This window comes from Periophthalmus magnuspinnatus, chromosome 10 (genome assembly GCF_009829125.3).
Source record: "Periophthalmus magnuspinnatus isolate fPerMag1 chromosome 10, fPerMag1.2.pri, whole genome shotgun sequence".
NCBI lineage: Eukaryota > Metazoa > Chordata > Actinopteri > Gobiiformes > Gobiidae > Periophthalmus > Periophthalmus magnuspinnatus.
Genome location: NC_047135.1, coordinates 380,848 through 395,856, shown reverse-complemented (window position 1 = coordinate 395,856; position 15,009 = coordinate 380,848). Strand labels below are relative to the sequence as shown.

Below are 15,009 nucleotides of genomic sequence, written 5' to 3'. Positions count from 1 at the left end.
GGGGACACCTCAGGTCCCGGCGGCAGGAGCTGGAGGAAGTGTCTGGGGTGAGGGAGGTCTGAGTCCCTCTTGAACCGATGCCTCTGTGACTCAGACTCAGATAAAACAGAGGGAAACAGAGGTGATGGCCTCATTTATCCTTTCATTTTTATTTCTTTATGATCATTACTGTTTTATAACGTCTTGCTCCTCGGTCAGTGAGATTCCAATGGTTAGAATTCCGACAGCGGTGTTCCGCGCCATCGCCATGACATCACCATAGCAACGTGTAAACAAACGCCCAGCTGCTCTGAGCAGAAAACAGAGATGAGCTTCATTTAAAACACTGAAATAACACAAATATCTGAGACATTTTCAGACAGAACAGGCTTTTCACAGGTGACACGGTTCAGTTTGTCGCCGTGGAAACAGCGATAAACAACGAGGAGCCGCTCTGCAGGTTTAACACACGCCTCCTCGTGTTTACTGCTCACTCAACATGTTTCACAAAATGAGGGGAAATGTTGGAAACCACTGAGATAATCTACACCAGTGGCCAGTGAATAATCTTTTAATCGTGATATAATCCCAAACATATTTCCTTAACAGAGACTAGACCCAAAACCCAACAGAATCCAACAGAATCCAACAGAATCCAACAGAATCCAGCAGAATCCAGCAGAATCCAACAGAATCCAACAGAATCCAACAGAATCCAACACTATTTTGGGCATCGGTTGTTGAAATGTGTCTGAACACTTTGACTCACTGACTCTGAACTCCAGGTAAATCCACAGAGTTTGGATCGTTCGGGGCCCGTCTCTTCTTCTTCTTTAACCAGGAACTTGAGAACAATAAACGTCTAAGCTCTTCTTCCTAAACACTTTGAATTTCCTGTGTATTTTCCACAGTGGACGATGTTCTATGGATCCACAGTGACCACCCACCTCCTGTTTCCAGAAGTACATTTTTTCTTCCATTTTTCCCTTTGAGTTTCCAGAAAAGAATGAATATTAGAAGTTTAAAACGTCAGGGCTGATCATGTCTTTGTAACTAATGATGACCTGTACTTTTATTTAAAATCTTTCTTTTCTAAAGCATTTCGCAGAATCTTGTGTTTAAACTGTGTTTTTTGGACTAAAACTGTGTCATGGATATTAGTTCCTGTAGCTGGTCGGCCTCCATTATGTCTTAATATTAGAATTTTTGGGAAATGTTTATGGGAAAAAGAAGGAAAACCTACCTCCTGAACTGAGCGGCTGGTCACTGTTCAGCTCCATTTGCTCCAGCTCCAAAACAAAACAATGACATGATGTTTTTTTTAAATGAAACAGAAAAGCGGCTCCTCTGTTTCCCACATCACAGCGGCTCGTGTCTCGCTGCGTCTGAGTGGATCTGGATAGAGACTCAAACGCGCAGCTTGATCGTGTTATTTGTCTAAATGAACAATCACGGCCTCTCATCTGCACACAGCGGCGGCGGCGCAGCCTTTCCTCCCAGATAATTAGCCCGAACGCTAACAACACGCAGCTAACAACACGCAGGTTAACTGGAGCAGACCTCGCCCGCTTCATCTGCTGTGTAAATTTGGCTGTGGATGAACTGCAGCCGTGTCGCCGCCGCCGCCGCTCGCCCAGATCCGACCCATCGGCCGGGGGCTCCCCTTATTTGACAAATTTTCTTTTTTTCTCGCTTTCCGCAGCACGACTCCGAGACATAATTTACAATAGCTCTGCTCGCTGTGAGGACTGTTCTAGTTTCGTATCATTGGAAGTGAAAAGGTTTATTTTGGAAGTCAAGTTCGAAATTGAAACCTCTCTCCAAATATCTTTTTAAAGAAATATCCAGGGGGCGCCAACACAAACAGCTTTGGCCACAGCGCGCCAACCCAAACAGCTTTGCGTTGAATGAATTGACCTGTCCACAGTTTTACAAACGCAATGATAAAACGCCACTTTCCGAGCGCCGTCTGCGTTTAGCCAACGAGAACAAGAGCGAAAGAGCGAAAAAGAACGAAAGAGAGAGAAAGAGAACGAAAGAGAACGAAAGAGAGAGAAAGAGAGAGAAAGAGAACGAAAGAGAGAGAAAGAGAGAGAAAGAGAGAGTGCAAAGGGAGCGGGTGAATGACCAAAAGTGCAAAACTGCAGAGTTATTAATCAGGGAGAGTGTAATGGAGGAGTGTGAGCGAAAGAGCCAATAAAAGAAGAAAATAAATGTTCTTTTGTATGAGAATCTACAGTTGTGTTTTTCAGATGTGTTTGAAGCTCCACGTTATGACTCTTCAGGATTTGAATCTATTTAAGAGCCTCCGTGTTTCAGGAATAAGACACAGAACAGTCGACCTGTTTGAGGTTTTAGCCGCGGGTCAACGCTGGACAAAAACACAGATCTGGACTTAAATATTACATCATTCACTTTCAATCATTTTCTTTAGATTTTACCCCCAAAAGTTTTACATAATGGATAAAAAACCTGGTTTTTCCTGATTCACTGGACTCGTTTTGAGCTTTTTTTGCATTTAAACAGTAAACTCCAGACCTGGGTCGACAGGGGCCAAGGGTCATTGGAGTGTCATTTTAAAATGTTTGCAGCCTCATTTCGTGCAGGTTAAATTATGACACTTTAAGGAGGAACTTTGTCTTTGCTTCTGTCAGACTCATATGTTCCTCAGTTTAAATCTGCTGCTGCTGAATACTAAACTAAACTAATGAAAACGTATCAAAAAGTATGTTTAAAGGACAAATAAAGCCTCAATAACGCACCTCTGTACGTTAAAATAAACCCTTCAAAGGCAGAAATGACTTTATCACCCCGTACACGAGGAGAGCTGCAGCTAAAATGAGGCTCACAACAGTATCTGCTTCAGTATCGATTCACTTTGTTGTTGTGAGTGTTTCTGTGAGTGTTTCACTGTCTGCAGCTGCGTCGACAGAGATTTCAGGGTCTGGGGCCGAACGCGTCACACGGGCCCCCCTTTAATATAAATGAATAGGATGAAGGTTCATTTGTGGGCCCCTTAAACCCTGGGGCCCAGCACAACGGACCCTTTGTCCCCCTCTGTTTACGCCCGTGGCCGTACATGGAGTGAAGTCGTTTGTTTGATGATTTCACTCGACGCCATGTTGTTGGAGCATTCTGGGAAATATGACAAAATATACAGGATAACATGTTTTTCTTTGTGAATGAAACAAAACCCGATGAGCGTCGCACGAGCCGCAGACGTCTGATGTTCCCACGTTAAACTAAACTCTCTCTTTGTCACTTCCTCCATTAGTCGTCTGCAGGGACGCTCGGCCGGTCAGGGGTTATTTTTCACTCTCTGTTAGTTTGAATAACTCCGAGTCGTTTGATTACAACGGCCCGCCGCGGTAATGATGCTGTTAACGTCTCCTCCATCATTTGTGAAGCGGCGCGGTGCAGCACGCCGTCGATACGAGCTCGCCGGCGATACGAGCTGGCCGTTATTAAGTTACAGTTTACTGCTGTGTAAAATGTGACTGCAGACCTCTTTATTTGCGAGTTCGGCCGGGCCTGAGTTATAGACAGCTGCGGAGCACGGAGGGTCCACACCTTCAGTCATCAGCGGCGGGATCGTAAATAAGGTTTGGCCTGACTCCCATCGCAAACCTTATCTGGAATTGGCCTCTGCGTAGAGCTTTGTCACCGCCGTAAAAACACGTGTAAACAAGACCAGGGGCGGCCATTACCTGCGTCCAGCTCTTTTTGTGGTCAGGGAACAGCGGCGAGAACAGAGCCGTGCGTCTTCATTATAAAAATCATTATGACCAAACGGAGCAGCTACAGCGGCTTTAGGTGAATAATTAGGAGCGTTTTTAATGAGTTATCTCCAGTTACATAAACACAGGAGTTAAAGGTCGTGACGTCTTGACTCTTCATCATAAACCTCCGTTTCACGTCTTCTGAACTTGTCCTAAGGCTCAGGGCGAAAGTTTCCCTCCAAGAGCCAAGAGCTGCCGTAGTTTTTAGCTCCAGACGAGATGTGTTTGTGCAGCAGATGCAGAGCTAGCGCCCCCTGTTGCCTTTTTCCCTACATTATTGTAAGTTATAACATGTTACTAAGACAAACTTCTGTATTTTCTGGAGAAGTGTCACTTTTTTCATAGCTTGTCCGGCGGTGCAACTTATTCATTATTATCCATTTTTGACTGATGTGACTTATACTCTGGAAAATACAATAAGTCATTTTAAAAGCATCAAAACACATATGTCAAACTCAGGCCCGGGGGCCAAATCTGGCCCGCGGTACAATTATATTTGGCCTATGAGATCATATCAAATGTGCATGCGCCACAGTGCAGTCAGTTTTAAATAAATATTGAGTTTGGCGGTGGATTTGAGTCTGATGCCCCTGCGTTTAAGACTCTAAAAATACTTTTACTTTCTCCAGCTCACAGTGAAATACTTAAAAGTTTCTCACAAACGTGTGACTGTGATGAGACTTTATCGTTTCCCTGTTGTCTCTGTTACATAAAACACCAAACAGGAGCAGACCTTTCACTTGTTGAAGTTCCTCAAAGTCCCAGGTCTAAGTCCACAGTCTATTCCTCGTCTTTTCTTCTCCTCGTGGATAAGCCTAATTGCATCCAGTTAGTTTTAGTTAAGCGGCTTTTCAACGTAAGTCGCTTCATTCTGAGCACATCTCCAGCGCCGAGTTCTCATCAAATGACATTTTAACAAAGCCCGATCTGGGTTCTGAATGCGGCTGATTAACATGACAAGAAAAGGCCGATGGAAGACGCCGCAGCGAGCGCCACGTGCACGGCTCTGTGCACTCGGGCGAGTCTCTCCAAACAAACCCGAGAGGCGTCGTGAGGCGTCGTGAGGCCGATTATGGAGAGAAACAGATAGAGCCGCGAGACAAACAAACCTCTGTATGTTCACGTGGCCTCGTGTTTGCTTCAGTCCGACCTGCAGATGGAAGCGACGCTCGTTTCATATCAGGTAACCATAGCGATTAGCAAACACACTCCAACGCTAAAACGGAGCTCATTAGTCTCAGCCAACGCACACGGCGAGCGACGAGAGCAAATATTTTAATTTCATATCAGTGTTCGTGTCATTAAAAGTTAAGAGGATAAAGATTAAAGTTGAATATTTGGAGATTACCTTTTTGGAGAAATATTAATATGTCGTACAAACAGAACTGTCACGTCGCCTGAGTGTGACTGTGTAGAGACGGTTTGACTTTTTGTGTTGTTTTGTGTTGTTTTGTGTTGTTCTTTTGACCAGTTTTTTCTAATTTTACTCATGCAATATTAAAATTTTAGGTTCCACAGCAAGATCCACAAATGATGTTAAACTGTTGCACTTTTGAATCTGTTTTGTTTGTAAAATGTGCCAAATAAACACAGAGGATTTAATAAAGTGGATTTTAACTAAGATTTAATGTCACGATCCGCACTTTCCGCTCCATGTTTTACCTCCTGTCCTGCTCATTCCCTCCCTCACCTGCCGGAGCTGGACTGAGTCCGATTGGTCCGATTAGCCAGATTTACGACATTTAACTTATGTAAAAAATGTGACTGTTTATATAAATGTGTCCATTTATCTAACCTGCTGCCACCGCGTTCCACACAGGAAGTGGTCATGGTGCACTTCCTGCTCCATCGACTCTGGCTCCAATTCACTTTCTATATATAAACTGTCTCCTCCCTCTGTCTCTGCTGCTTCAGACTCATTCTGGTCTTAAATGTTCGTATTAACCCTCTACATGATCCTGGGGTTTTTATTTCACTATTGTGTCTGTAAATCAAGATCTGAACATTAATAACAGACAAATCAGGTCCTTCTTTCCCCGAGGTCGCTCCTGTTAGCGTTAGCAACAGGTTTGATTGACAGCGCTGCAGGAAGGGGCGTTACCTTCAGCAGCCTGGCTCCTGATTGGCTCTTTGGTTGCTGTGATACTCGTGGTCTCTACACCTGCTCTAACCTCGATGAGCTTCATTTGAGCTGAAGCTGTGGAGACGTCAGACTCACTCAGTCACTTCTCACTTCACGTCTGCCTGTGATTTATTTTTTCTTTTTCCACATTTGTCTGTTCATAAAGACACATCTTATTCACTGAAGCAAACTGTGAGTGAAACATGTGCACAGAGACTGAGTCAGCTCCTAAAAAGCTCAGGCATCAGTATCAGATCGATATCGATATTTGAATCGTTACATGAGCCGTGTCTCCTGCTGCACACGAGGCTTCAGTTCAGCTTCTTCTATGAAATGTTTTCAAATCCACCTCCCACAACTGAGAAAAAACAGATAAAAATAGTCAGACCCTGAGAGCCAAAAATAATGTTTTTTGTTTCTTCTTCTTTTGTTGTTTCTTCTTTTGTTTCTTCTTCTAGGTTTTCTCTCTCGGTTTAATCACATGTACTTTCCTCGTCTCTCACAGTTTTATAAGTTTGAGCAGAGCCAGTTTTCTGAGCGCAGAGTTTACGTCAGAATCCACAAAACATCTCGAGGATAAGAGCCGAACATCACGCTCAGATGCTTTTATTACATTTAGTCGCCTTCATTGAGTTTACAAGACTCAAGGGCAAAATGTACTTCAGTAAAAGTACTCATACTCTCACGGATACTCTGAGTACTCACAGCTACAGCCACGAGATGACTTCACCCAATAAAAGCATCCGTCCGTGACATACCGCCCCCTCCTGGACATGTTTCTTACATTAAGACGACGCACCAGGTCTGCGGGAGATCAGGCGCACAGCCACAAGAGCAAAAGACGCTAACATGAGCTAACATGGACCTGACTCTAAAGGAGCTAACATGGACCTGACTGCAAAGGAGCTAACATAGACCTGACTCTAAAGGAGCTAACATGAGCTAACATAGACCTGACTCTAAAGGAGCTAACATGAGCTAACATGGACCCGACTCTAAAGGAGCTAACATGGACCTGACTGCAAAGACGCTAACATGAGCTAACATGGACCTGACTCTGGGGCAGACTGATGGACCTGAGGCTGCCAGTCTGCTCCATCGGCTCCATCGGCTCCACCTCCAGCTCTCACTCGTCACTTTCACATGAGGCAGTGTGGGTGAAGTGTCTTGCCTAAGGACAGAACATCAGTTTTTCCCACCAGCGCCCCCCTGTGGCTCCTGGTTTTTCCCAGCGCTGTCCCCTCGAGTCCTGACCAGGCTCTGCCCTGTTCAGATCTAATGAAGATGCACAAGTTTAATGAAAAACTGTGGAACATTCACAGCAACAACACAATAACGACTCTTACATGTTTAATATAAATGTAAAAGGCCGTGTTTTGGGTCGTTGCACATTTATTTATGTGGAACAACAGTTTGTGTAGATTAAATACGTCTTATTCTTTATATATTTTTATTTTCTTCCTGCAGGTGATCCTGTAGTTCCTGCACACGGGGCGCTGGCTCTACCTCACATCCATCAGGCGTGGGGCGGTGGGGGGCTGGCGTGGGGCTGGCGTGGGGCGGGTGTTGGCGTGGGGTGGGGGGTTGGCATGCAGCTTGTTAGAGGAACACGTATGACCATGTAGCCTCCTTAATGAGCGCAGAGCTAGCTGGAGGAGCCGCGTGTGGACGACAGTGAACATAAATCTCCTGTCCCGCGCCTAGCCCCGGGGATAGCAGCAACGCCAAAATTGTGTTAGTGAACCGCGTGCACGCTAGCAGACTGCCCACACACACACACACACACACACACACACACACACACACACACACACACACACACACACACACATACACACACACATGCAGATGACTACAGCACTGCGTCCTCCAGGGAACCCCATCGAGCTGCGCTGAAAGAAGCAGGCTGTTTGAATTATTATCCAACAATAGACTTGCACTCTATAAATGAATCCATTGCGAGCATATCTATCATTGCCCTTAGCTTCCTCTGCTTTTATTAGAATTTTGGAACGCTCCCCGGCCCCGGTCGCGCTCGGCCTGCACACAGCGCCGCAGGCTCCGCTGTTTCGTGTGTTGTTGCATTTCCTGTTTGTTGATGCATTGATCAGATCGGGTCGTGCTTCCTGAGTGCTTCCTGAGAGTCTTATCAGTCAAACGTGAGTGAAACGGACGAGGCAAAAGGCAAACGCTGCATCGTCAAAGCACAAAGTCACATCATTAGATCGATTACAGGTGATGTTTGCGTTAGCAGGTGCACTTGTGTTTGCTAACTCTGCAAGCTAACATTATACTACACTCATGCAATGACAATGATAATGTGGACGATATGGAGACGACAAACCTACAGAACTAATAACAACATACAGCAAAAAAGTGTTTATTCATCCATCAACTGTTCAAGTTCTCCCACTTAAAAAGACGAGAGGCCTGTAATTTCACTTCAACTATGAGACACAGAATGGAGGGAAAGAATCCAGGAAATCACATTGGAGGATTTTTAATGAATTAATTGGTAAATTCCTCGGTAAAATAAGTATTTGGTCAACTATAAACAAGAGGCTCCTCTGTCCTCCACTCGTTCTCTGTATTAATGGCCCCTGTTTGAACTCGTCCTCAGTATAAAAGACACATGTCCACAACCTCAAACAGTCAGACTCAAACTCCACTATGGACAAGACCAAAGAGCAAAGGAACCACAAACAAAACTGTAGACACCAGGCCCCGAACACTCAATCTGCAACAGGTAAGAGCTGGAGTCAACAAATCAACTGTGGAGCAAGTATTACAAAATGGAACAAGACCAAGACCTGGGGCTCCACCAAGATCTGACCCCGTGGGGTCAAAATGACACAAGAACAAAGAGCAAAAACCCCAGAACCACACGACCGAGTGAATGACCTGCAGAGAACTGGGACCAAAGTAACAAAGGGACCATCAGTAACACACTACACCACCAGGGACTCAAATCCTGCAGTGCCAGACGTGTCCCCTGATTAAGACGGGACTTGTCCAGGCCCGTCTGAAGTTTGACAGAAGCATTTGGAGGATCCAGAAGAGGATTGGGACAATGTCACAGGGTCAGATCAAACCAAAATACAACTTTTTGGTAAAAACCTGTCATGTTTGGAGGAGAAAGAATGCAGAGTCTCATCCAAAGAACATCAGACCTACTGTGAATCATGGGGGTGGAAACATCATGCTTTGGGGTTGTTTTTCTGCAAAGGGACCAGGACGACTGATCCGTGTAAAGGACAGAATGAACAGGGCCAAGTATCATGAGATTTTGAGTGAAAACCTCCTTCCATCAGTGAGGACATCGCACCTCAGATTAACACAGTTTTGTGCGTCATTGACTCTGCAGAAATCCGCCGTGTTTTTAACCCCTTTGATGTTTTTTCTTTATTTATCTTTTTATTTGGACCGTGCATGTCCCTGATTGGCTAATCCACCTGTCAATCACAGCCTGTTGATCAGACTCACATCTTCAGAAAGTACAGAAGAAGTGTGTTTTCTGGATCCCTGGCGACTCTGGACCTGGATCATGGTTTTTACCCGACTCCAGTTCATTCAGTAGCTTCATGAGGTAAAATGCTGCGTCAGTGTCTGTTAATTACAAATGTGCCGCAGGAGTTTGGATCAGACCGAGTTTGGATCAGACGCTTTGTTTGGTTTAAACTTTTAAACTTGGAAATCTACTTTTGATGAATGTCTTATTTGTAGTGTGTTTGTGTAAATCTGTGTATAAGAATTATGTGTTAGTGTTATGGTTTTGTGTTGTGTTTGTGTTTTTGTCTCAGTCTTGGCTCATGATCTGATTTTAAATGGTTCCATCAGCCTCATTTATGATATTAAATTATGTCTATTTGGGAAAAGTCCATATATGTAAACAGATTTGACAGTGTGATTTCTCCTGGTCGTTGTTGTGATTTTCCTGGTCGTTGTTGTGATTTGACAGTGTGATTTTCCTGGTCGTTGTTGTGATTTTTCCTGGTCGTTGTTGTGATTTGACAGTCTGATTTCTCCCTGGTCGCTGCTGTTTCAAGTTTAATGAAATCATTACACAAAGTTGTGAGGCCGCGGTGTTTGTCAGACGCTCAGTTTTAATCTTACAATCCCACTTTAATTAGCAAATGAGACGATCAGACTCCAGTAACTCAGAGTAAATACAATTATAAAATCAGCTCGTCATCGTTCGTCTTTGTGTTTCAAAATGTATTAAGAGCTAGTGTTCATTTAGCACGAGGCGCTAATGAAGAGAAACAAGGATCATCTCACTGCAAACTCAAACTACACTGATTACATCACCCCGTCAGACACACACACACACACACGTACACACACACACACCCCCACACACACCCCTACTCTCACACAGACACCCCCACGCACATGCACACACACACACCCCCCCACACACACACACAGGTGTGGAACAGTCCAAACTCTTTTTAATGTGTCTTTTATTCCAGTGGATTTTCCGTCTGTGACGCCCACGCCACAAATCTGATCGTTATCTGATTTCAGGAGTTATCGGATTACTGAGATTCTATTTAAACACATCTGATGTGAGTAATCGGATTTCTGTTTTTGTTCAATCCTCGGCAGGTTTCAACGAGACGATTTATGCAAATGACACAAACTAATGTGACCAAGACGAAACTGAGAGTTTTGTTTTTCAGTCACAGCTGCAACGATAATAATACATCATGACACATTTTACAGCATCTAACACACAAAACACACAAAACACACACAAAACACACAAAACACACACAAACACACAAAACACACACAAAACACACACAAAACACACACAAACACACAAAACACACACAAAACACACAAAACACAAACAAACACACACAAAACACACACAAAACACACACAAAACACAAACAAACACACACATCTCCGTGTTTTGTCTCGGGCCTTTAGCTTAGCAAACACATCAGGGACTCTGACCACACCAGTCAGGACCTGAGCACCTGACCACACCGCTCAGGTCTGTAGTCCTGTCCACACTGGTCAGATGCTCGGGTCTGTAGTCCTGTCCACACTGGTCAGATGCTCGGGTCTGTAGTCCTGTCCACACTGGTCAGATGCTCAGGTCTGTAGTCCTGTCCACACTGGTCAGATGCTCAGGTCTGTAGTCCTGTCCACACTGGTCAGACGCTCAGGTCCTGACCTCAGCACAAACTCTTCAGTCGTTCTGTGACTGTTGCACATGAAGAAATGACCACAGCAAAAGGAACAACACTGGAGTCGTCATAGTAACTGGGATAGAAGTAGTAAACATATAGTACTGTATACTTATGTACTGTATACTTATATACTGTATACTTATATTAACCAGGACAGTGCAGTAGTAGTAACAGTAGCAGTAGCAGCAGTAGTAGTAGTTGTAGTAGTACAAATATACTTGTATATCTGAAAGTGGCATCAGTGGCTCAGTTGGTAGAGCATTTGTCCACTGACCCACAGGTTGAGGGTGTGATTCCTGCTCCACAGATGAATGCTGCTGTTGTGTCCTTGGGCAAGACACTTAACCCCAGTGTCTGTGTGAGTGTGTGTGAGTGTGTGAGTGTGAGAGTGTGGGGGTGTGTGGGTGAGTGTGTGAGGGTGTGTGTGTGTGTGTGTGTGTGGGTGTGTGGTTCTTGATGTAAAGCCCTTTGAGCTTTGAAGGTGGAAAGGTGTTTAATAAAATGTGACCGTGACCATGTGACCGTGACCATGTGACCGTGACCATGTGACCGTGACCATGTGACCGTGACCATGTGACGTTGAGGTTGGCTCATGAGCGGCGGCTGAGTCAGAGTCATTTTCTGATTGGACAGTGGTTTGTTGTAAAGTAAAAGTAGGACAGGACTTGTTTCGTTTCAGGTCAGATTCATTTTTCCTCGACACAGGAGGTCGACGGAACTTTATTATTATTTCCTCTGTTTAAAGATGCACTGTGTAACTTCTCTGGTGTGGGTCTGTCACCTGGGCTTGCCTCTCCACAGAGCTCATCTGTAACTTGACACTGCTGAACATTAATGTAATAACATGTCCATCCTCCAAAAGAAGAGTAAATGTGGTTATAGTGGGAGGAGTCAAAGCTCCACAGACACAGGAGGGACTGAAGACACTGACAACACCAAATGGGATTATTATTATTATTATTATTATTATTATTATTATTATTATTATTATTATTATTATTGTTATTATCATTATTATTATTATTATTATTATTATTATTATTATTATTATTATTATTATTGTTATTATCATTATTATTATTATTATTATTTTTAGTCCTGGTTTAGTCCTGGTTTAGTCCTGGTTTAGTCCTGGTTAAGTTTAGTTTTCCTGACGCTCTGGTTCCTGTAGGAGGAGGGTCTGAGGACAGGGGGCGCTCTGGTTCCTGCTTCTGTTTCCTGTTGGTTAAATCTTGTTCTTCGGGCGATGGCTGCTGAGATTTTGGGCTTTACAAAATTAAATTGAATTGAACAGAATGTTTTCTCTTTGTCTCCTCACCAGCCACGTTACAGGACAGGTCTGTGGAGAGGCGAGTGCTCACAGGACACACACAGCGGCCCTGGTCACACTCCACAGTCGTGTGGACACTTGACTCCTGCTGCTCGTCCTGTGTAATTCCACAGAGTTTTTGAACCCGGATTTGAATAATCGTGGTCAGGGGCCGAGGATTAACAACAAGAAACAACAAGAAACAATAAGAAACAAGTGTTTTTTTATTTGTCCTTTTGTGTCGTATAAAACAGCTCCATGAGCCGAGCGTTTACAGCGGGATTTATTTAGAGCGGGATTAACTCCAGACAAAACGCTCTTCAGACACTGTCACCACAAACTGGATTTAAGTCTGAGAGTCACACTCCAGTTATATGTATTTATATGTATTTATATGTATTTATACTGTATTTATATGTATTTATATGTATTTATATGTATTTATATGTATTTATATGTATTTATATGTATGTATACTGTATATATACTATATTTATATGTTTATCTGGCTCCTTTGTGCTGCTCTCACTCTGAGCCTGTGCTTATATATTCACGTGTTCCAGGCTCTGTTTCTTCTAACGTTCTAACGTTCTAATGTTCTGATGTTCTGATGGACAATACAACACAAACTGAGCTTCACTTTCCTCTTCTCCAACATAAACAGTTTCTTCTTCAGAAACTGGAGAAAACCTCACAGTTTCTGTGTCCAGAGGAAAGATCTCTGTCTCAGCTGTGGCTCAACGATCTGTGAGATTTACTCTGAAATAAAATTCAGTCTTAAATGAATCTTTTATTTAAATATATGTTCACAACTTTGGTTTGGCCAGGATCCCGCTGCTCTTCATAATTGGACACCAGTTTTGCTCTTTCTGTTGATTCTGCTCAGTAAATTGTTCTGAAGGTTCATGCAGACGTTTCTCAGCGTGTTTCTTTTATATCCTCATAGATTCTCATAGATGTGACGTGTTTAAATCGTCTGTTTCCAGAGTTTCTGCTCAAACTTATCACTTTGTTCGTTCCCAAAAATTCGCTCCAGGTTTTTATTGTTTTTCTTTGGGGTTTTTTTCTGTTTTGTTTTGAAAAGAAACAAACCAGGTCACGATAAAGACGCCTGTCAACGCCGTCTGCCGCCGTAAATCCAGAGACGCAGATATGAGGAGGATGTTTGGTTCTGTACTTTATGTTCGCAGGGGGACACATATACAAGGCGCACACGGGGGGACACACACACGGGGGACACATACACGGGGCGCACACGGGGGGACACATATACAAGGCACACACGGGGGGACACATACACGGGCGCACACGGGGGGACACATATACAAGGCACACACGGGGGACACATATACAAGGCACACACGGGGGACACATATACAAGGCACACACGGGGGGACACATATAGGGGGTGCACACAGGGGGACACATATACAAGGCACACAAGGGGGGACACATATAGGGGGGACACACGTGGGGACACATATATGGGGCGCACACGGGGGACACATATACATGGCATACACTGGGGGACACATACACAGGGCGCACACGGGGGGACACATATACAAGGCGCACACGGGGGGACACATATAGGGGGCGCACACGGGGGGACATTTTAAATACAGTATCTGTGGGTTTGTGTGTGATGAAAAATGATCCATAGTATTTAATGATTCAATCTTCTGAATAGTGATAAGTCCTCAAAATGGCGCCTATAAGCAGGAGGCTGAAAACGTGGGTTAAAAGCGTCGTGTTTCTCAGTGTAAATGTGGTGTAGAGTTCATCTGGAGCAGGTTTAAATCGTGTTCCGCGTGTTCGACCCCGTGGACGCTCTGCCCTCGACATGTTGTTATTTAGTCCTTTGACTCAAACGGATGCACGAACAATGGGACTTATCTGCATTGTTCAAACCAGGCCACATCGGGTGAGTTTAACAGATGGAACAGGCTTTTCTTATGTTCAACAGTGGCCATATGGAACAGAGTTTACACAGGCGCCGCTTTGGACCATTATTATCATAAACGTCATTTTACTGTTGGGTAAAGTCATCAGGAAACAGCAGGAGCGTCGCAAACAAACAGGTGTCGGAAAAGATTCTATTAAAACTGCGACTGTAAATCAAACTGAACCGACTCTGAGGTTTAAACCGAGTTCTAATGTTTTTACCTCATTAAAAACAGTTTTGTTTCGTTCACACATGTTTGAGTCACACTTTATTATTAGTCTGTAACATCTACAAAACTCAAAATGTGACATTCCACCTTGTGATGTCATCAAGTGGTAATTTTCAAGTTAACTCCTCCTCCTTTTACCTTTAGTTCAGTAGAAGATCGACAACTCCAGATTCACTGAAATGATCCAAATGATTCTATAAATGAAGGTGTGTGGAGTTTAAAAACACAGTGGAGCACTTCCTGTATCACCACATGATGACATCACAAGGTGGAACAGAGTGTTTTCAGTTTGAGAGAAGAACTCAGCCTAAAAAGAGTTTGTGTGTTAAACATGTGAATGAAACAAAACACAACTCCAGGTCTGTGTGTGACGAGGAAACGACATTAGAACAGAACAGAGTCCAGATATGAACCTTTAAAGTCACAAAACATGGACCAGTCC

At 43.9% G+C, this 15,009-nt stretch overlaps 1 long non-coding RNA gene across 4 annotated transcripts in view; it reads right to left on the bottom strand.

The window, feature by feature from the left end:
- LOC129456561 (uncharacterized) overlaps positions 1-15,009 on the bottom strand; it is a 162,049-nt gene that overhangs the window by 137,537 nt on the left and 9,503 nt on the right. For 2 of the 4 annotated variants that reach the window (XR_008648843.1, XR_008648842.1), the window contains exon 2: positions 7,651-7,732. This is a non-coding gene — a long non-coding RNA (uncharacterized LOC129456561). Of the gene's footprint in view, positions 1-7,643; positions 7,733-15,009 lie in introns of all 4 variants that reach the window. The other 2 variants (XR_008648845.1, XR_008648844.1) reach the window with 1 other exon arrangement.